At 37.0% G+C, this 22,331-nt stretch overlaps 17 non-coding genes across 17 annotated transcripts; all 17 read right to left on the reverse strand.

The window, feature by feature from the left end:
* Positions 1 to 1,302: 1,302 nt before the first annotated feature.
* Positions 1,303 to 1,374, reverse strand: TRNAG-UCC (transfer RNA glycine (anticodon UCC)). Its single transcript has one exon. It is a non-coding gene; the product is annotated as a tRNA-Gly (tRNA).
* A 1,339-nt stretch (positions 1,375 to 2,713) lies between these two features.
* TRNAG-UCC (transfer RNA glycine (anticodon UCC)) lies at positions 2,714 to 2,785 on the reverse strand. The gene has a single exon. It is a non-coding gene; the product is annotated as a tRNA-Gly (tRNA).
* Positions 2,786 to 3,425: 640 nt separating this feature from the next.
* Positions 3,426 to 3,497, reverse strand: TRNAG-UCC (transfer RNA glycine (anticodon UCC)). The gene has a single exon. It is a non-coding gene; the product is annotated as a tRNA-Gly (tRNA).
* Positions 3,498 to 4,111: 614 nt separating this feature from the next.
* TRNAG-UCC (transfer RNA glycine (anticodon UCC)) lies at positions 4,112 to 4,183 on the reverse strand. The gene has a single exon. It is a non-coding gene; the product is annotated as a tRNA-Gly (tRNA).
* A 642-nt stretch (positions 4,184 to 4,825) lies between these two features.
* On the reverse strand, positions 4,826 to 4,897 carry TRNAG-UCC (transfer RNA glycine (anticodon UCC)). The gene has a single exon. It is a non-coding gene; the product is annotated as a tRNA-Gly (tRNA).
* A 640-nt stretch (positions 4,898 to 5,537) lies between these two features.
* TRNAG-UCC (transfer RNA glycine (anticodon UCC)) lies at positions 5,538 to 5,609 on the reverse strand. The gene has a single exon. It is a non-coding gene; the product is annotated as a tRNA-Gly (tRNA).
* A 614-nt stretch (positions 5,610 to 6,223) lies between these two features.
* On the reverse strand, positions 6,224 to 6,295 carry TRNAG-UCC (transfer RNA glycine (anticodon UCC)). The gene has a single exon. It is a non-coding gene; the product is annotated as a tRNA-Gly (tRNA).
* Positions 6,296 to 7,188: 893 nt separating this feature from the next.
* On the reverse strand, positions 7,189 to 7,260 carry TRNAG-UCC (transfer RNA glycine (anticodon UCC)). The gene has a single exon. It is a non-coding gene; the product is annotated as a tRNA-Gly (tRNA).
* A 2,025-nt stretch (positions 7,261 to 9,285) lies between these two features.
* On the reverse strand, positions 9,286 to 9,357 carry TRNAG-UCC (transfer RNA glycine (anticodon UCC)). Its single transcript has one exon. It is a non-coding gene; the product is annotated as a tRNA-Gly (tRNA).
* A 640-nt stretch (positions 9,358 to 9,997) lies between these two features.
* TRNAG-UCC (transfer RNA glycine (anticodon UCC)) lies at positions 9,998 to 10,069 on the reverse strand. The gene has a single exon. It is a non-coding gene; the product is annotated as a tRNA-Gly (tRNA).
* A 614-nt stretch (positions 10,070 to 10,683) lies between these two features.
* TRNAG-UCC (transfer RNA glycine (anticodon UCC)) lies at positions 10,684 to 10,755 on the reverse strand. Its single transcript has one exon. It is a non-coding gene; the product is annotated as a tRNA-Gly (tRNA).
* Positions 10,756 to 11,397: 642 nt separating this feature from the next.
* On the reverse strand, positions 11,398 to 11,469 carry TRNAG-UCC (transfer RNA glycine (anticodon UCC)). The gene has a single exon. It is a non-coding gene; the product is annotated as a tRNA-Gly (tRNA).
* Positions 11,470 to 12,109: 640 nt separating this feature from the next.
* Positions 12,110 to 12,181, reverse strand: TRNAG-UCC (transfer RNA glycine (anticodon UCC)). The gene has a single exon. It is a non-coding gene; the product is annotated as a tRNA-Gly (tRNA).
* A 614-nt stretch (positions 12,182 to 12,795) lies between these two features.
* TRNAG-UCC (transfer RNA glycine (anticodon UCC)) lies at positions 12,796 to 12,867 on the reverse strand. The gene has a single exon. It is a non-coding gene; the product is annotated as a tRNA-Gly (tRNA).
* An 893-nt stretch (positions 12,868 to 13,760) lies between these two features.
* On the reverse strand, positions 13,761 to 13,832 carry TRNAG-UCC (transfer RNA glycine (anticodon UCC)). The gene has a single exon. It is a non-coding gene; the product is annotated as a tRNA-Gly (tRNA).
* A 614-nt stretch (positions 13,833 to 14,446) lies between these two features.
* Positions 14,447 to 14,518, reverse strand: TRNAG-UCC (transfer RNA glycine (anticodon UCC)). The gene has a single exon. It is a non-coding gene; the product is annotated as a tRNA-Gly (tRNA).
* Positions 14,519 to 15,411: 893 nt separating this feature from the next.
* Positions 15,412 to 15,483, reverse strand: TRNAG-UCC (transfer RNA glycine (anticodon UCC)). Its single transcript has one exon. It is a non-coding gene; the product is annotated as a tRNA-Gly (tRNA).
* Positions 15,484 to 22,331: the final 6,848 nt, after the last annotated feature.

Genomic DNA, 22,331 nt, shown 5'->3' on the forward strand with positions numbered 1-22,331 from the left:
GCAACAGTATACAAGATAAAATTATTGCTGAGTAATTGCATATCAATGCGAGTTCTTAACCTTTACCAATTGTTACCTGAGCGAACGAATAGTGAGCTTTACTTTCTTCTAGCATACAAATGAAACAAGTACAGGAAACAGCTTGTTTGAACTACTTTGTTCCCTTGTTCTTACAACCTCGTTTTGAAACTCGTCGAGCAATGCCATATTCTCGAATTGAATCGTATAGATTTTGATTGTCCCATTGAAGTACTGCTCTAAAGCACATAGCTTGCGCTTGCGGAATGTGGAAACCTGGTCTTTTGCTTTCCAGAAAAATATCCTAACCGTAGGCCTACAGGTGGACAGCTATCTCATATGAACCCCAGTCCTTAATCTTTACCATTTTTAATGTGAGTGAGGAAAAGGTGAACAAAAGGTGACCCTAACGTCCTTATAAGATAGAAACGAAACTAGTTGAGAGATATGATTGCTTGACGTAAGTTTTAAAAGGAATTCAATTTGTTGGAGAGTTTTTACCCTCCGCTCATGAAACTCTCGAACAACCTAACTTTGTCAAAGGGCATTGTAAGGTTTTCGCGTGTCCAACTTAAGTAGGGTTGTAAATAACATGGTGTGCGCTTGCGGAGAGTTGAACTCGGGTCTATTGCTTGGAAGGCGATTATCCTAACCGTTGGACTACAAGCGCAATTTGAAACTACTTCCAAGGGAATTTTATCCCAAACAAAAAATATACAAGATAAAATTATTATCAATGTGAGTCCTTAACCTTTACCAATTATTACTTGAGCTAGCAAATAGTGAGCCTTACCTTCTTCTAACAAGTCCACAAGAACGGCTTGTTTGAGCTAATTTCATCCTGTGTTCTTACAATCTAGTTATGAAACTCGTCCAACAACGTCATATTCTCGAATAAAATAAAATAGATTTTCTTTATCCAATTGAAGTTCTGGTCTAAAGCACATAGAGTACTTTTGCGTAATGTTGAAACGTAGTCTATTGCTTTCAAGAAAAATATCCTAATTGTAGCGCTACAAGCGCAGATATATCTCATATAAGCCTGAGTCATTAATCATTACCATTTTTTATGTTAGAAAGAAAAAGGTGACCCTAACATTCTTATAAGATAGAAACGACGCTAGTTTAGAGAAAGGATTATTTGACGAAAGATTTATAGGAATTCAATTTGTCGGAGAGTTTTTACACTCCGCTAATCAAACTCTCGAACGACCTGACTTTTTCGAAAGGGAATTGTAAGGTTTTCACGTTTCCATCTTAAGTAGCGGTGTAAATAACATGGTGTGCGCTTGCCGAGAGTTGAACTCGGGTCTATTGCTTGGAAGGCGATTATCCTAACCGTTGGACTACAAGCGCAATTTGAACCTACTTACAATGAAATTTTCTCAGAAAGCAACAGTATACAAGATAAAATTATTGCTGAGTAATTGCATATCAATGCGAGTTCTTAACCTTTACCAATTGTTACCTGAGCGAACGAATAGTGAGCTTTACTTTCTTCTAGCATCCAAATGAAACAAGTACAGGAAACAACTTGTTTGAACTACTTTGTTCCCTTGTTCTTACAACCTCGTTTTGAAACTCGTCGAGCAATGCCATATTCTCGAATTGAATCGTATAGATTTTGATTGTCCCATTGAAGTACTGCTCTAAAGCACATAGCTTGCGCTTGCGGAATGTGGAAACCTGGTCTTTTGCTTTCCAGAAAAATATCCTAACCGTAGGCCTACAGGTGGACAGCTATCTCATATGAACCTCAGTCCTTAATCTTTACCATTTTTAATGTGAGTGAGGAAAAGGTGAACAAAAGGTGACCCTAACGTCCTTATAAGATAGAAACGAAACTAGTTGAGAGATATGATTGCTTGACGTAAGTTTTAAAAGGAATTCAATTTGTTGGAGAGTTTTTACCCTCCGCTAATGAAACTCTCGAACAACCTAACTTTGTCGAAAGGGAATTGTAAGGTTTTCACGTTTCCATCTTAAGTAGCGGTGTAAATAACATGGTGTGCGCTTGCCGAGAGTTGAACTCGGGTCTATTGTTTGGAAGGCGATTATCCTAACCGTTGGACTACAAGCGCAATTTGAACCTACTTCCAAGGGAATTTTATCCCAAACTGAAAATATACAAGATAAAATTATTATCAATGTGAGTCCTTAACCTTTACCAATTATTACTTGAGCTAGCAAATAGTGAGCCTTACTTTCTTCTAACAAGTCCACAAGAACGGCTTGTTTGAGCTAATTTCATCCTGTGTTCTTACAATCTAGTTATGAAACTCGTCCAACAACGTCATATTCTCGAATAAAATAAAATAGATTTTCTTTATCCAATTGAAGTTCTGGTCTAAAGCACATAGCGTACTTTTGCGTAATGTTGAAACGTGGTCTATTGCTTTCAAGAAAAATATCCTAATTGTAGCGCTACAAGCGAAGCTATATCTCATATAAGCCTGAGTCATTAATCATTACCATTTTTTATGTTGGAAAGAAAAAGGTGACCCTAACATTCTTATAAGATAGAAACGACGCTAGTTTAGAGAAAGGATTATTTGACGAAAGATTTATAGGAATTCAATTTGTCGGAGAGTTTTTACACTCCGCTAATCAAACTCTCGAACGACCTAACTTTGTCGAAAGGGAATTGTAAGGTTTTCACGTTTCCATCTTAAGTAGCGCTGTAAATAACATGGTGTGCGCTTGCCGAGAGTTGAACTCGGGTCTATTGCTTGGAAGGCGATTATCCTAACCGTTGGACTACAAGCGCAATTTGAACCTACTTACAATGAAATTTTCTCAGAAAGCAACAATATACAAGATAAAATTATTGCTGAGTAATTGCATATCAATGCGAGTTCTTAACCTTTACCAATTGTTACCTGAGCGAACGAATAGTGAGCTTTACTTTCTTCTAGCATACAAATGAAACAAGTACAGGAAACAGCTTGTTTGAACTACTTTGTTCCCTTGTTCTTACAACCTCGTTTTGAAACTCGTCGAGCAATGCCATATTCTCGAATAAAATAAAATAGATTTTCTTTATCCAATTGAAGTTCTGGTCTAAAGCACATAGCGTACTTTTGCGTAATGTTGAAACGTGGTCTATTGCTTTCAAGAAAAATATCCTAACCGTAGGCCTACAAGCGCAGATATATCTCATATAAGCCTGAGTCCTTAATCATTACCCTTTTTTATGTTGGAAAGAAAAAGGTGACCCTAACATTCTTATAAGATAGAAACGACGCTAGTTTAGAGAAACGATTATTTGACGAAAGATTTATAGGAATTCAATTTGTCGGAGAGTTTTTACACTCCGCTAATGAAACTCTCGAACGACCTAACTTTGTCAAAGGGAATTGTAAGGTTTTCGCGTGTCCATCTTAAGTAGTGTTGTAAATAACATGGTGTGCGCTTGCCGAGAGTTGAACTCGGGTCTATTGCTTGGAAGGCGATTATCCTAACCGTTGGACTACAAGCGCAATTTGAACCTACTTTCAAGGAAATTTTATCCCAAACAAAAAATATACAAGATAAAATTATTATCAATGTGAGTCCTTTACCTTTACCAATTATTACTTGAGCTAGCAAATAGTGAGCCTTACCTTCTTTTAACAAGTCCACAAGAACGGCTTGTTTGAGCTAATTTCATCCTGTGTTCTTACAATCTAGTTATGAAACTCGTCCAACAACGTCATATTCTCGAATAAAATAAAATAGATTTTCTTTATCCAATTGAAGTTCTGGTCTAAAGCACATAGCGTACTTTTGCGTAATGTTGAAACGTGGTCTATTGCTTTCAAGAAAAATATCCTAATTGTAGCGCTACAAGCGCAGATATATCTCATATAAGCCTGAGTCATTAATCATTACCATTTTTTATGTTCGAAAGAAAAAGGTGACCCTAACATTCTTATAAGATAGAAACGACGCTAGTTTAGAGAAAGGATTATTTGACGAAAGATTTATAGGAATTCAATTTGTCGGAGAGTTTTTACACTCCGCTAATCAAACTCTCGAACGACCTGACTTTGTCGAAAGGGAATTGTAAGGTTTTCACGTTTCCATCTTAAGTAGCGGTGTAAATAACATGGTGTGCGCTTGCCGAGAGTTGAACTCGGGTCTATTGCTTGGAAGGCGATTATCCTAACCGTTGGACTACAAGCGCAATTTGAACCTACTTACAATGAAATTTTCTCAGAAAGCAACAGTATACAAGATAAAATTATTGCTGAGTAATTGCATATCAATGCGAGTTCTTAACCTTTACCAATTGTTACCTGAGCGAACGAATAGTGAGCTTTACTTTCTTCTAGCATACAAATGAAACAAGTACAGGAAACAACTTGTTTGAAGTACTTTGTTCCCTTGTTCTTACAACCTCGTTTTGAAACTCGTCGAGCAATGCCATATTCTCGAATAAAATAAAATAGATTTTCTTTATCCAATTGAAGTTCTGGTCTAAAGCACATAGCGTACTTTTGCGTAATGTTGAAACGTGGTCTATTGCTTTCAAGAAAAATATCCTAACCGTAGGCCTACAAGCGCAGATATGTCTCATATAAGCCTGAGTCATTAATCATTACCATTTTTTATGTTAGAAAGAAAAAGGTGACCCTAACATTCTTATAAGATAGAAACGACACTAGTTTAGAGAAACGATTATTTGACGAAAGATTTATAGGAATTCAATTTGTCGGAGAGTTTTTACACTCTGCTAATCAAACTCTCGAACGACCTGACTTTGTCGAAAGGGAATTGTAAGGTTTTCACGTTTTACATCTTAAGTAGCGGTGTAAATAACATGGTGTGCGCTTGCCGAGAGTTGAACTCGGGTCTATTGCTTGGAAGGCGATTATCCTAACCGTTGGACTACAAGCGCAATGTGGACCTACTTACAATGAAATTTTCTCAGAAAGCAACAGTATACAAGATAAAATTATTGCTGAGTAATTGCATATCAATGCGAGTTCTTAACCTTTACCAATTGTTACCTGAGCGAACGAATAGTGAGCTTTACTTTCTTCTAGCATACAAATGAAACAAGTACAGGAAACAACTTGTTTGAACTACTTTGTTCCCTTGTTCTTACAACCTCGTTTTGAAACTCGTCGAGGAATGCCATATTCTCGAATAAAATAAAATAGATTTTCTTTATCCAATTGAAGTTCTGGTGTAAAGCACATAGCGTACTTTTGCGTAATGTTGAAACGTGGTCTATTGCTTTCAAGAAAAATAACCTAACCGTAGGCCTACAAGCGCAGATATATCTCATATAAGCCTGAGTCATTAATCATTACCATTTTTTATGTTGGAAAGAAAAAGGTGATCCTAACATTCTTATAAGATAGAAACGACGCTAGTTTAGAGAAACGATTATTTGACGAAAGATTTATAGGAATTCAATTTGTCGGAGAGTTTTTACACTCCGCTAATGAAACTCTCGAACGACCTAACTTTGTCAAAGGGAATTGTAAGGTTTTCGCGTGTCCATCTTAAGTAGTGTTGTAAATAACATGGTGTGCGCTTGCCGAGAGTTGAACTCGGGTCTATTGCTTGGAAGGCGATTATCCTAACCGTTGGACTACAAGCGCAATTTGAACCTACTTCCAAGGGAATTTTATCCCAAACAAAAAATATACAAGATAAAATTATTATCAATGTGAGTCCTTTACCTTTACCAATTATTACTTGAGCTAGCAAATAGTGAGCCTTACCTTCTTCTAACAAGTCCACAAGAACGGCTTGTTTGAGCTAATTTCATCCTGTGTTCTTACAATCTAGTTATGAAACTCGTCCAACAACGTCATATTCTCGAATAAAATAAAATAGATTTTCTTTATCCAATTGAAGTTCTGGTCTAAAGCACATAGCGTACTTTTGCGTAATGTTGAAACGTGGTCTATTGCTTTCAAGAAAAATATCCTAACCGTAGGCCTACAAGCGCAGATATATCTCATATAAGCCTGAGTCATTAATCATTACCATTTTTTATGTTAGAAAGAAAAAGGTGACCCTAACATTCTTATAAGATAGAAACGACGCTAGTTTAGAGAAACGATTATTTGACGAAAGATTTATAGGAATTCAATTTGTCGGAGAGTTTTTACACTCCGCTAATCAAACTCTCGAACGACCTGACTTTGTCGAAATGGAATTGTAAGGTTTTCACGTTTCCATCTTAAGTAGCGGTGTAAATAACATGGTGTGCGCTTGCCGAGAGTTGAACTCGGGTCTATTGCTTGGAAGGCGATTATCCTAACCGTTGGACTACAAGCGCAATTTGAACCTACTTACAATGAAATTTTCTCAGAAAGCAACAATATACAAGATAAAATTATTGCTGAGTAATTGCATATCAATGCGAGTTCTTAACCTTTACCAATTGTTACCTGAGCGAACGAATAGTGAGCTTTACTTTCTTCTAGCATACAAATGAAACAAGTACAGGAAACAACTTGTTTGAACTACTTTGTTCCCTTGTTCTTACAACCTCGTTTTGAAACTCGTCGAGCAATGCCATATTCTCGAATAAAATAAAATAGATTTTCTTTATCCAATTGAAGTTCTGGTCTAAAGCACATAGCGTACTTTTGCGTAATGTTGAAACGTGGTCTATTGCTTTCAAGAAAAATATCCTAACCGTAGGCCTACAAGCGCAGATATATCTCATATAAGCCTGAGTCATTAATCATTACCATTTTTTATGTTGGAAAGAAAAAGGTGACCCTAACATTCTTATAAGATAGAAACGATGCTAGTTTAGAGAAACGATTATTTGACGAAAGATTTATAGGAATTCAATTTGTCGGAGAGTTTTTACACTCCGCTAATGAAACTCTCGAACGACCTAATGTTGAAACGTGGTCTATTGCTTTCAAGAAAAATATCCTAACCGTAGGCCTACAAGGGCAGATATATCTCATATAAGCCTGAGTCATTAATCATTACCATTTTTTATGTTGGAAAGAAAAAGGTGACCCTAACATTCTTATAAGATAGAAACGACGCTAGTTTAGAGAAACGATTATTTGACGAAAGATTTATAGGAATTCAATTTGTCGGAGAGTTTTTACACTCCGCTAATGAAACTCTCGAACGACCTAACTTTGTCAAAGGGAATTGTAAGGTTTTCGCGTGTCCATCTTAAGTAGTGTTGTAAATAACATGGTGTGCGCTTGCCGAGAGTTGAACTCGGGTCTATTGCTTGGAAGGCGATTATCCTAACCGTTGGACTACAAGCGCAATTTGAACCTACTTCCAAGGGAATTTTATCCCAAACAAAAAATATACAAGATAAAATTATTATCAATGTGAGTCCTTTACCTTTACCAATTATTACTTGAGCTAGCAAATAGTGAGCCTGACCTTCTTCTAACAAGTCCACAAGAACGGCTTGTTTGAGCTAATTTCATCCTGTGTTCTTACAATCTAGTTATGAAACTCGTCCAACAACGTCATATTCTCGAATAAAATAAAATAGATTTTCTTTATCCAATTGAAGTTCTGGTCTAAAGCACATAGCGTACTTTTGCGTAATGTTGAAACGTGGTCTATTGCTTTCAAGAAAAATATCCTAACCGTAGGCCTACAAGCGCAGATATATCTCATATAAGCCTGAGTCATTAATCATTACCATTTTTTATGTTAGAAAGAAAAAGGTGACCCTAACATTCTTATAAGATAGAAACGACGCTAGTTTAGAGAAACGATTATTTGACGAAAGATTTATAGGAATTCAATTTGTCGGAGAGTTTTTACACTCCGCTAATCAAACTCTCGAACGACCTGACTTTGTCGAAAGGGAATTGTAAGGTTTTCACGTTTCCATCTTAAGTAGCGGTGTAAATAACATGGTGTGCCCTTGCCGAGAGTTGAACTCGGGTCTATTGCTTGGAAGGCGATTATCCTAACCGTTGGACTACAAGCGCAATTTGAACCTACTTACAATGAAATTTTCTCAGAAAGCAACAGTATACAAGATAAAATTATTGCTGAGTAATTGCATATCAATGCGAGTTCTTAACCTTTACCAATTGTTACCTGAGCGAACGAATAGTGAGCTTTACTTTCTTCTAGCATACAAATGAAACAAGTACAGGAAACAGCTTGTTTGAACTACTTTGTTCCCTTGTTCTTACAACCTCGTTTTGAAACTCGTCGAGCAATGCCATATTCTCGAATTGAATCGTATAGATTTTGATTGTCCCATTGAAGTACTGCTCTAAAGCACATAGCTTGCGCTTGCGGAATGTGGAAACCTGGTCTTTTGCTTTCCAGAAAAATATCCTAACCGTAGGCCTACAGGTGGACAGCTATCTCATATGAACCCCAGTCCTTAATCTTTACCATTTTTAATGTGAGTGAGGAAAAGGTGAACAAAAGGTGACCCTAACGTCCTTATAAGATAGAAACGAAACTAGTTGAGAGATATGATTGCTTGACGTAAGTTTTAAAAGGAATTCAATTTGTTGGAGAGTTTTTACCCTCCGCTAATGAAACTCTCGAACAACCTAACTTTGTCGAAAGGGAATTGTAAGGTTTTCACGTTTCCATCTTATGTAGCGGTGTAAATAACATGGTGTGCGCTTGCCGAGAGTTGAACTCGGGTCTATTGTTTGGAAGGCGATTATCCTAACCGTTGGACTACAAGCGCAATTTGAACCTACTTCCAAGGGAATTTTATCCCAAACTGAAAATATACAAGATAAAATTATTATCAATGTGAGTCCTTAACCTTTACCAATTATTACTTGAGCTAGCAAATAGTGAGCCTTACTTTCTTCTAACAAGTCCACAAGAACGGCTTGTTTGAGCTAATTTCATCCTGTGTTCTTACAATCTAGTTATGAAACTCGTCCAACAACGTCATATTCTCGAATAAAATAAAATAGATTTTCTTTATCCAATTGAAGTTCTGGTCTAAAGCACATAGCGTACTTTTGCGTAATGTTGAAACGTGGTCTATTGCTTTCAAGAAAAATATCCTAATTGTAGCGCTACAAGCGAAGCTATATCTCATATAAGCCTGAGTCATTAATCATTACCATTTTTTATGTTGGAAAGAAAAAGGTGACCCTAACATTCTTATAAGATAGAAACGACGCTAGTTTAGAGAAAGGATTATTTGACGAAAGATTTATAGGAATTCAATTTGTCGGAGAGTTTTTACACTCCGCTAATCAAACTCTCGAACGACCTAACTTTGTCGAAAGGGAATTGTAAGGTTTTCACGTTTCCATCTTAAGTAGCGCTGTAAATAACATGGTGTGCGCTTGCCGAGAGTTGAACTCGGGTCTATTGCTTGGAAGGCGATTATCCTAACCGTTGGACTACAAGCGCAATTTGAACCTACTTACAATGAAATTTTCTCAGAAAGCAACAATATACAAGATAAAATTATTGCTGAGTAATTGCATATCAATGCGAGTTCTTAACCTTTACCAATTGTTACCTGAGCGAACGAATAGTGAGCTTTACTTTCTTCTAGCATACAAATGAAACAAGTACAGGAAACAGCTTGTTTGAACTACTTTGTTCCCTTGTTCTTACAACCTCGTTTTGAAACTCGTCGAGCAATGCCATATTCTCGAATAAAATAAAATAGATTTTCTTTATCCAATTGAAGTTCTGGTCTAAAGCACATAGCGTACTTTTGCGTAATGTTGAAACGTGGTCTATTGCTTTCAAGAAAAATATCCTAACCGTAGGCCTACAAGCGCAGATATATCTCATATAAGCCTGAGTCCTTAATCATTACCCTTTTTTATGTTGGAAAGAAAAAGGTGACCCTAACATTCTTATAAGATAGAAACGACGCTAGTTTAGAGAAACGATTATTTGACGAAAGATTTATAGGAATTCAATTTGTCGGAGAGTTTTTACACTCCGCTAATGAAACTCTCGAACGACCTAACTTTGTCAAAGGGAATTGTAAGGTTTTCGCGTGTCCATCTTAAGTAGTGTTGTAAATAACATGGTGTGCGCTTGCCGAGAGTTGAACTCGGGTCTATTGCTTGGAAGGCGATTATCCTAACCGTTGGACTACAAGCGCAATTTGAACCTACTTTCAAGGAAATTTTATCCCAAACAAAAAATATACAAGATAAAATTATTATCAATGTGAGTCCTTTACCTTTACCAATTATTACTTGAGCTAGCAAATAGTGAGCCTTACCTTCTTTTAACAAGTCCACAAGAACGGCTTGTTTGAGCTAATTTCATCCTGTGTTCTTACAATCTAGTTATGAAACTCGTCCAACAACGTCATATTCTCGAATAAAATAAAATAGATTTTCTTTATCCAATTGAAGTTCTGGTCTAAAGCACATAGCGTACTTTTGCGTAATGTTGAAACGTGGTCTATTGCTTTCAAGAAAAATATCCTAATTGTAGCGCTACAAGCGCAGATATATCTCATATAAGCCTGAGTCATTAATCATTACCATTTTTTATGTTCGAAAGAAAAAGGTGACCCTAACATTCTTATAAGATAGAAACGACGCTAGTTTAGAGAAAGGATTATTTGACGAAAGATTTATAGGAATTCAATTTGTCGGAGAGTTTTTACACTCCGCTAATCAAACTCTCGAACGACCTGACTTTGTCGAAAGGGAATTGTAAGGTTTTCACGTTTCCATCTTAAGTAGCGGTGTAAATAACATGGTGTGCGCTTGCCGAGAGTTGAACTCGGGTCTATTGCTTGGAAGGCGATTATCCTAACCGTTGGACTACAAGCGCAATTTGAACCTACTTACAATGAAATTTTCTCAGAAAGCAACAGTATACAAGATAAAATTATTGCTGAGTAATTGCATATCAATGCGAGTTCTTAACCTTTACCAATTGTTACCTGAGCGAACGAATAGTGAGCTTTACTTTCTTCTAGCATACAAATGAAACAAGTACAGGAAACAACTTGTTTGAAGTACTTTGTTCCCTTGTTCTTACAACCTCGTTTTGAAACTCGTCGAGCAATGCCATATTCTCGAATAAAATAAAATAGATTTTCTTTATCCAATTGAAGTTCTGGTCTAAAGCACATAGCGTACTTTTGCGTAATGTTGAAACGTGGTCTATTGCTTTCAAGAAAAATATCCTAACCGTAGGCCTACAAGCGCAGATATGTCTCATATAAGCCTGAGTCATTAATCATTACCATTTTTTATGTTAGAAAGAAAAAGGTGACCCTAACATTCTTATAAGATAGAAACGACACTAGTTTAGAGAAACGATTATTTGACGAAAGATTTATAGGAATTCAATTTGTCGGAGAGTTTTTACACTCCGCTAATCAAACTCTCGAACGACCTGACTTTGTCGAAAGGGAATTGTAAGGTTTTCACGTTTTACATCTTAAGTAGCGGTGTAAATAACATGGTGTGCGCTTGCCGAGAGTTGAACTCGGGTCTATTGCTTGGAAGGCGATTATCCTAACCGTTGGACTACAAGCGCAATGTGGACCTACTTACAATGAAATTTTCTCAGAAAGCAACAGTATACAAGATAAAATTATTGCTGAGTAATTGCATATCAATGCGAGTTCTTAACCTTTACCAATTGTTACCTGAGCGAACGAATAGTGAGCTTTACTTTCTTCTAGCATACAAATGAAACAAGTACAGGAAACAACTTGTTTGAACTACTTTGTTCCCTTGTTCTTACAACCTCGTTTTGAAACTCGTCGAGGAATGCCATATTCTCGAATAAAATAAAATAGATTTTCTTTATCCAATTGAAGTTCTGGTGTAAAGCACATAGCGTACTTTTGCGTAATGTTGAAACGTGGTCTATTGCTTTCAAGAAAAATAACCTAACCGTAGGCCTACAAGCGCAGATATATCTCATATAAGCCTGAGTCATTAATCATTACCATTTTTTATGTTGGAAAGAAAAAGGTGATCCTAACATTCTTATAAGATAGAAACGACGCTAGTTTAGAGAAACGATTATTTGACGAAAGATTTATAGGAATTCAATTTGTCGGAGAGTTTTTACACTCCGCTAATGAAACTCTCGAACGACCTAACTTTGTCAAAGGGAATTGTAAGGTTTTCGCGTGTCCATCTTAAGTAGTGTTGTAAATAACATGGTGTGCGCTTGCCGAGAGTTGAACTCGGGTCTATTGCTTGGAAGGCGATTATCCTAACCGTTGGACTACAAGCGCAATTTGAACCTACTTCCAAGGGAATTTTATCCCAAACAAAAAATATACAAGATAAAATTATTATCAATGTGAGTCCTTTACCTTTACCAATTATTACTTGAGCTAGCAAATAGTGAGCCTTACCTTCTTCTAACAAGTCCACAAGAACGGCTTGTTTGAGCTAATTTCATCCTGTGTTCTTACAATCTAGTTATGAAACTCGTCCAACAACGTCATATTCTCGAATAAAATAAAATAGATTTTCTTTATCCAATTGAAGTTCTGGTCTAAAGCACATAGCGTACTTTTGCGTAATGTTGAAACGTGGTCTATTGCTTTCAAGAAAAATATCCTAACCGTAGGCCTACAAGCGCAGATATATCTCATATAAGCCTGAGTCATTAATCATTACCATTTTTTATGTTAGAAAGAAAAAGGTGACCCTAACATTCTTATAAGATAGAAACGACGCTAGTTTAGAGAAACGATTATTTGACGAAAGATTTATAGGAATTCAATTTGTCGGAGAGTTTTTACACTCCGCTAATCAAACTCTCGAACGACCTGACTTTGTCGAAATGGAATTGTAAGGTTTTCACGTTTCCATCTTAAGTAGCGGTGTAAATAACATGGTGTGCGCTTGCCGAGAGTTGAACTCGGGTCTATTGCTTGGAAGGCGATTATCCTAACCGTTGGACTACAAGCGCAATTTGAACCTACTTACAATGAAATTTTCTCAGAAAGCAACAATATACAAGATAAAATTATTGCTGAGTAATTGCATATCAATGCGAGTTCTTAACCTTTACCAATTGTTACCTGAGCGAACGAATAGTGAGCTTTACTTTCTTCTAGCATACAAATGAAACAAGTACAGGAAACAACTTGTTTGAACTACTTTGTTCCCTTGTTCTTACAACCTCGTTTTGAAACTCGTCGAGCAATGCCATATTCTCGAATAAAATAAAATAGATTTTCTTTATCCAATTGAAGTTCTGGTCTAAAGCACATAGCGTACTTTTGCGTAATGTTGAAACGTGGTCTATTGCTTTCAAGAAAAATATCCTAACCGTAGGCCTACAAGCGCAGATATATCTCATATAAGCCTGAGTCATTAATCATTACCATTTTTTATGTTGGAAAGAAAAAGGTGACCCTAACATTCTTATAAGATAGAAACGATGCTAGTTTAGAGAAACGATTATTTGACGAAAGATTTATAGGAATTCAATTTGTCGGAGAGTTTTTACACTCCGCTAATGAAACTCTCGAACGACCTAATGTTGAAACGTGGTCTATTGCTTTCAAGAAAAATATCCTAACCGTAGGCCTACAAGGGCAGATATATCTCATATAAGCCTGAGTCATTAATCATTACCATTTTTTATGTTGGAAAGAAAAAGGTGACCCTAACATTCTTATAAGATAGAAACGACGCTAGTTTAGAGAAACGATTATTTGACGAAAGATTTATAGGAATTCAATTTGTCGGAGAGTTTTTACACTCCGCTAATGAAACTCTCGAACGACCTAACTTTGTCAAAGGGAATTGTAAGGTTTTCGCGTGTCCATCTTAAGTAGTGTTGTAAATAACATGGTGTGCGCTTGCCGAGAGTTGAACTCGGGTCTATTGCTTGGAAGGCGATTATCCTAACCGTTGGACTACAAGCGCAATTTGAACCTACTTCCAAGGGAATTTTATCCCAAACAAAAAATATACAAGATAAAATTATTATCAATGTGAGTCCTTTACCTTTACCAATTATTACTTGAGCTAGCAAATAGTGAGCCTTACCTTCTTCTAACAAGTCCACAAGAACGGCTTGTTTGAGCTAATTTCATCCTGTGTTCTTACAATCTAGTTATGAAACTCGTCCAACAACGTCATATTCTCGAATAAAATAAAATAGATTTTCTTTATCCAATTGAAGTTCTGGTCTAAAGCACATAGCGTACTTTTGCGTAATGTTGAAACGTGGTCTATTGCTTTCAAGAAAAATATCCTAACCGTAGGCCTACAAGCGCAGATATATCTCATATAAGCCTGAGTCATTAATCATTACCATTTTTTATGTTAGAAAGAAAAAGGTGACCCTAACATTCTTATAAGATAGAAACGACGCTAGTTTAGAGAAACGATTATTTGACGAAAGATTTATAGGAATTCAATTTGTCGGAGAGTTTTTACACTCCGCTAATCAAACTCTCGAACGACCTGACTTTGTCGAAATGGAATTGTAAGGTTTTCACGTTTCCATCTTAAGTAGCGGTGTAAATAACATGGTGTGCGCTTGCCGAGAGTTGAACTCGGGTCTATTGCTTGGAAGGCGATTATCCTAACCGTTGGACTACAAGCGCAATTTGAACCTACTTACAATGAAATTTTCTCAGAAAGCAACAATATACAAGATAAAATTATTGCTGAGTAATTGCATATCAATGCGAGTTCTTAACCTTTACCAATTGTTACCTGAGCGAACGAATAGTGAGCTTTACTTTCTTCTAGCATACAAATGAAACAAGTACAGGAAACAACTTGTTTGAACTACTTTGTTCCCTTGTTCTTACAACCTCGTTTTGAAACTCGTCGAGCAATGCCATATTCTCGAATAAAATAAAATAGATTTTCTTTATCCAATTGAAGTTCTGGTCTAAAGCACATAGCGTACTTTTGCGTAATGTTGAAACGTGGTCTATTGCTTTCAAGAAAAATATCCTAACCGTAGGCCTACAAGCGCAGATATATCTCATATAAGCCTGAGTCATTAATCATTACCATTTTTTATGTTGGAAAGAAAAAGGTGACCCTAACATTCTTATAAGATAGAAACGACGCTAGTTTAGAGAAACGATTATTTGACGAAAGATTTATAGGAATTCAATTTGTCGGAGAGTTTTTACACGCCGCTAATGAAACTCTCGAACGACCTAATGTTGAAACGTGGTCTATTGCTTTCAAGAAAAATATCCTAACCGTAGGCCTACAAGGGCAGATATATCTCATATAAGCCTGAGTCATTAATCATTACCATTTTTTATGTTGGAAAGAAAAAGGTGACCCTAACATTCTTATAAGATAGAAACGACGCTAGTTTAGAGAAACGATTATTTGACGAAAGATTTATAGGAATTCAATTTGTCGGAGAGTTTTTACACTCCGCTAATGAAACTCTCGAACGACCTAACTTTGTCAAAGGGAATTGTAAGGTTTTCGCGTGTCCATCTTAAGTAGTGTTGTAAATAACATGGTGTGCGCTTGCCGAGAGTTGAACTCGGGTCTATTGCTTGGAAGGCGATTATCCTAACCGTTGGACTACAAGCGCAATTTGAACCTACTTCCAAGGGAATTTTATCCCAAACAAAAAATATACAAGATAAAATTATTATCAATGTGAGTCCTTAACCTTTACCAATTATTACTTGAGCTAGCAAATAGTGAGCCTTACCTTCTTCTAACAAGTCCACAAGAACGGCTTGTTTGAGCTAATTTCATCCTGTGTTCTTACAATCTAGTTATGAAACTCGTCCAACAACGTCATATTCTCGAATAAAATAAAATAGATTTTCTTTATCCAATTGAAGTTCTGGTCTAATGCACATAGCGTACTTTTGCGTAATGTTGAAACGTGGTCTATTGCTTTCAAGAAAAATATCCTAACCGTAGGCCTACAAGCGCAGATATATCTCATATAAGCCTGAGTCATTAATCATTACCATTTTTTATGTTAGAAAGAAAAAGGTGACCCTAACATTCTTATAAGATAGAAACGACGCTAGTTTAGAGAAACGATTATTTGACGAAAGATTTATAGGAATTCAATTTGTCGGAGAGTTTTTACACTCCGCTAATCAAACTCTCGAACGACCTGACTTTGTCGAAAGGGAATTGTAAGGTTTTCACGTTTCCATCTTAAGTAGCGGTGTAAATAACATGGTGTGCGCTTGCCGAGAGTTGAACTCGGGTCTATTGCTTGGAAGGCGATTATCCTAACCGTTGGACTACAAGCGCAATTTGAACCTACTTACAATGAAATTTTCTCAGAAAGCAACAATATACAAGATAAAATTATTGCTGAGTAATTGCATATCAATGCGAGTTCTTAACCTTTACCAATTGTTACCTGAGCGAACGAATAGTGAGCTTTACTTTCTTCTAGCATACAAATGAAACAAGTACAGGAAACAACTTGTTTGAACTACTTTGTTCCCTTGTTCTTACAACCTCGTTTTGAAACTCGTCGAGCAATGCCATATTCTCGAATAAAATAAAATAGATTTTCTTTATCCAATTGAAGTTCTGGTCTAAAGCACATAGCGTACTTTTGCGTAATGTTGAAACGTGGTCTATTGCTTTCAAGAAAAATATCCTAACCGTAGGCCTACAAGCGCAGATATATCTCATATAAGCCTGAGTCATTAATCATTACCATTTTTTATGTTGGAAAGAAAAAGGTGACCCTAACATTCTTATAAGATAGAAACGACGCTAGTTTAGAGAAACGATTATTTGACGAAAGATTTATAGGAATTCAATTTGTCGGAGAGTTTTTACACGCCGCTAATGAAACTCTCGAACGACCTAATGTTGAAACGTGGTCTATTGCTTTCAAGAAAAATATCCTAACCGTAGGCCTACAAGGGCAGATATATCTCATATAAGCCTGAGTCATTAATCATTACCATTTTTTATGTTGGAAAGAAAAAGGTGACCCTAACATTCTTATAAGATAGAAACGACGCTAGTTTAGAGAAACGATTATTTGACGAAAGATTTATAGGAATTCAATTTGTCGGAGAGTTTTTACACTCCGCTAATGAAACTCTCGAACGACCTAACTTTGTCAAAGGGAATTGTAAGGTTTTCGCGTGTCCATCTTAAGTAGTGTTGTAAATAACATGGTGTGCGCTTGCCGAGAGTTGAACTCGGGTCTATTGCTTGGAAGGCGATTATCCTAACCGTTGGACTACAAGCGCAATTTGAACCTACTTCCAAGGGAATTTTATCCCAAACAAAAAATATACAAGATAAAATTATTATCAATGTGAGTCCTTAACCTTTACCAATTATTACTTGAGCTAGCAAATAGTGAGCCTTACCTTCTTCTAACAAGTCCACAAGAACGGCTTGTTTGAGCTAATTTCATCCTGTGTTCTTACAATCTAGTTATGAAACTCGTCCAACAACGTCATATTCTCGAATAAAATAAAATAGATTTTCTTTATCCAATTGAAGTTCTGGTCTAATGCACATAGCGTACTTTTGCGTAATGTTGAAACGTGGTCTATTGCTTTCAAGAAAAATATCCTAACCGTAGGCCTACAAGCGCAGATATATCTCATATAAGCCTGAGTCATTAATCATTACCATTTTTTATGTTAGAAAGAAAAAGGTGACCCTAACATTCTTATAAGATAGAAACGACGCTAGTTTAGAGAAACGATTATTTGACGAAAGATTTATAGGAATTCAATTTGTCGGAGAGTTTTTACACTCCGCTAATCAAACTCTCGAACGACCTGACTTTGTCGAAAGGGAATTGTAAGGTTTTCACGTTTCCATCTTAAGTAGCGGTGTAAATAACATGGTGTGCGCTTGCCGAGAGTTGAACTCGGGTCTATTGCTTGGAAGGCGATTATCCTAACCGTTGGACTACAAGCGCAATTTGAACCTACTTACAATGAAATTTTCTCAGAAAGCAACAATATACAAGATAAAATTATTGCTGAGTAATTGCATATCAATGCGAGTTCTTAACCTTTACCAATTGTTACCTGAGCGAACGAATAGTGAGCTTTACTTTCTTCTAGCATACAAATGAAACAAGTACAGGAAACAACTTGTTTGAACTACTTTGTTCCCTTGTTCTTACAACCTCGTTTTGAAACTCGTCGAGCAATGCCATATTCTCGAATAAAATAAAATAGATTTTCTTTATCCAATTGAAGTTCTGGTCTAAAGCACATAGCGTACTTTTGCGTAATGTTGAAACGTGGTCTATTGCTTTCAAGAAAAATATCCTAACCGTAGGCCTACAAGCGCAGATATATCTCATATAAGCCTGAGTCATTAATCATTACCATTTTTTATGTTGGCAAGAAAAAGGTGACCCTAACATTCTTATAAAATAGAAACGACGCTAGTTTAGAGAAACGATTATTTGACGAAAGATTTATAGGAATTCAATTTGTCGGAGAGTTTTTACACTCCGCTAATGAAACTCTCGAACGACCTAACTTTGTCAAAGGGAATTGTAAGGTTTTCGCGTGTCCATCTTAAGTAGTGTTGTAAATAACATGGTGTGCGCTTGCCGAGAGTTGAACTCGGGTCTATTGCTTGGAAGGCGATTATCCTAACCGTTGGACTACAAGCGCAATTTGAACCTACATCCAAGGGAATTTTATCCCAAACAAAAAATATACAAGATAAAATTATTATCAATGTGAGTCCTTTACCTTTACCAATTATTACTTGAGCTAGCAAATAGTGAGCCTTACCTTCTTCTAACAAGTCCACAAGAACGGCTTGTTTGAGCTAATTTCATCCTGTGTTCTTACAATCTAGTTATGAAACTCGTCCAACAACGTCATATTCTCGAATAAAATAAAGTAGATTTTCTTTATCCAATTGAAGTTCTGGTCTAAAGCACATAGCGTACTTTTGCGTAATGTTGAAACGTGGTCTATTGCTTTCAAGAAAAATATCCTAACCGTAGGCCTACAAGCGCAGATATATCTCATATAAGCCTGAGTCATTAATCATTACCATTTTTTATGTTAGAAAGAAAAAGGTGACCCTAACATTCTTATAAGATAGAAACGACGCTAGTTTAGAGAAACGATTATTTGACGAAAGATTTATAGGAATTCAATTTGTCGGAGAGTTTCCGCTAATCAAACTCTCGAACGACCTGACTTTGTCGAAAGGGAATTGTAAGGTTTTCACGTTTCCATCTTAAGTAGCGGTGTAAATAACATGGTGTGCGCTTGCCGAGAGTTGAACTCGGGTCTATTGCTTGGAAGGCGATTATCCTAACCGTTGGACTACAAGCGCAATTTGAACCTACTTACAATGAAATTTTCTCAGAAAGCAACAGTATACAAGATAAAATTATTGCTGAGTAATTGCATATCAATGCGAGTTCTTAACCTTTACCAATTGTTACCTGAGCGAACGAATAGTGAGCTTTACTTTCTTCTAGCATACAAATGAAACAAGTACAGGAAACAACTTGTTTGAACTACTTTGTTCCCTTGTTCTTACAACCTCGTTTTGAAACTCGTCGAGCAATGCCATATTCTCGAATAAAATAAAATAGATTTTCTTTATCCAATTGAAGTTCTGGTCTAAAGCACATAGCGTACTTTTGCGTAATGTTGAAACGTGGTCTATTGCTTTCAAGAAAAATATCCTAACCGTAGGCCTACAGGTGGACAGCTATCTCATATGAACCCCAGTCCTTAATCTTTACCATTTTTAATGTGAGTGAGGAAAAGGTGAACAAACGGTTACCCTAACGTCCTTATAAGATAGAAACGAAACTAGTTGAGAAGGTTCGAAGCACGCTTCGGTGTACCAGAAAAGTACTGTTTTTGGCTACAAAAATTGTCAGTACTTTTAGTACTGTTAGTACTGAATAATTCAGAAAAAAAATTAGAGAAAAAGAAAATCGATTTTGGAGAGTGGGGTGACTGTAGTACAAGTGTCATTTACTGTAGAAGGAGTGGGGGGAACACGTGAGGAGATGTTCTTCCATTTTGGGGGCTATTTTTCCCTCATGTCGATTTTGGCGCTTCCCCTCACATCGTTTTAGCGATTCCCCTCATACTGTTCTTCTTCTATCCCTCTGAGCTTTTCATCACAGACATCCATGTCACGTTTCTGATTTTCCTTCAATCTAAATCTCAGACATCCATGTCTGGTTGGAGTGTTTGAGTTGAGGATTTATGATTTTTTTAGGGTTTCTGTTTTTGTTAGGTTTCGGTTGAGGTACAGAGACTGTTCTGAGGGTTTAGGTAGCAGCCAATAGTCACTTCTTCGACAACGACTTTCGTACTTCCACCGATTGCAATTGATGTCGTGGTGATTTGGGGCTTTTTCCACCAAATCGAGGCGGCATTGGAGGTTCCTTCCACCAAATCGAGGCTCCTTCCACCAAATCGAGGCGGCATATCCAACGCTCCCTCCACCATTGGAGGTTCCTTCCACCAAATCGAGGCTGCATATCCATGCTCCCTCCACCATTGGAGGTTCCTTCCACCAAATCGAGGCGGCATATCCAACGCTCCCTCCATCATTGGAGGTTCCTTCCATCCATTTTTTTATTTTCAGTACTAAAATGTTTCATTTCTTCATATTTCAGTACTAAATTTTTAGAATTGACATTTGCCATATTTGATATGTAATTCTAATGTTTGAAACAAAATATTTCTCACTTTGCAGGCCACATTTAAAAACATTTGATTGTGTTTTCTTGGTTGAGCCTATATATCCACGCTCCCTCCACCATTGGAGGTTCCTTCCATCCATTTTTTTATTTTCAGTACTAAAATGTTTCATTTCTTCATATTTCAGCACTAAATTTTTAGAATTGACATTTGTCATATTTGATATGTAATTCTAATGTTTGAAACAAAATATTTCTCACTTTGCTGGCCACATTTAAAAACATTTGATTGTGTTTTCTTGGTTGAGTCTATATAACATTAACTACTTTCGCAAGACACTTAATTTTTGTGGATAAATCTAGTGACCGAATGGGGGTTCCTAACGAGAGTGAGTTGTCAAGTAACTCATGCATATCTGAAAGGACTAAGAGACGAGTGGTTCTTCACATAGTCCGTTATTTGGTAGAAATAACGAAGAGATTTAGTGAAGAGGATCGTAGGGATATTATATGTAGAGTGTTACACCATCAAAGTTTGAATGAAGACATGGAGAGAATAAAATTTAGGGACCAATGTGTTTCAGAAGAGATCGTGGAGTCTATGAAGTCATCCCTAGACTTAGTGAAAGGTGTAGAGAGCTTAGACAAACTTGCTGCAAAGAGGGCAGCCCTACACATGGTTGTGAACGGTGCGAGAGAAAAAAAATATAGTGATACTAAAGTTGCCTTAGCCCTGGGTATTCGAAGAAGGAACTTGAGGAAACATCGTCGAAATATACACTCAAGCAAATTCAAGTGGCTGGGGTCGGGACGTAGACGACGATATGATGCCTTATCTCAAGAGATTATTGAGAAAGTGGATTCATTTTGGGCCAAAAATACGCGTGTCTCACCAAATAAGAAGGACGTGTGTAGACAACGAATAAGTCAGGGTAAGTACCAGATTCAACCTAGACACTTCTTGGAGATGACAGAGGTATTCCATTTTTTTATATCAATTCACATTCCATAACTTTGTGTTTTGACCAAGTGTATATTAATGTTTGCTATATATATTGGTTGATGTAGGCTGAATTGTACATGAACTTTAAAGACCAACATCCAAGCTTGACTGTCGGATTCCGCAAGTTCCAAGGTTTGAAACCATTTTATGTTAGAAAATTAAATGCGAGGAATACATGTTGTTGTGTGTACCATGTGAAGATGGACATGTTAAGGCTAGCAGTGAATGCAATGCGTACTGATTCTAAGGGTATACATGGGGAATTATGTGTCTGCACTTGTGAGATTTGTAGACCAAATGGGGAGGATAATAGGTGTAATGCACGAAACATGACTTATGCATCCATTTCTGAGCTATGGAGGTCTTGTGTTTGTGAAAAAGAACCATCATGTGAGTGGCATCGTCGTACATGTCTATTAAGAACATGTAAGGTTTGTCCGCTACCATTATTTTGTAGGCAGGAGCTTGATATGGGAAATAGTCATATCGTGAAATGGAAATATTTGGAGTATGTGACTGAAAATATTGGCAAGGGAGTTGTAACTAAGCGTATCAAGGAAGTATATAAGGAGACATGTGCTGTGTTGGGATTACGGTCCCTCCGGATGGGATGTCCGGAGATGAATGACGGCAAGCCCGGTTGCGGTTACGGAACCGGATGATGAAGACCCCGGTTACGGAGCCGGATGATGAAGACCCCGGTTACGGAACCGGATGATGAAGACCCCGGTTACGGAGCCGGATGATGAAGACCCCGGTTACGGAACCGGATGATGAAGACCCC

The sequence above is a fragment of the Azolla caroliniana genome, unplaced genomic scaffold, assembly GCF_043228905.1.
Source record: "Azolla caroliniana isolate FFs.n. ecotype wild unplaced genomic scaffold, voAzoCaro1.0.p SCAF_17, whole genome shotgun sequence".
Classification (NCBI taxonomy): Eukaryota; Viridiplantae; Streptophyta; class Polypodiopsida; order Salviniales; family Salviniaceae; genus Azolla; species Azolla caroliniana.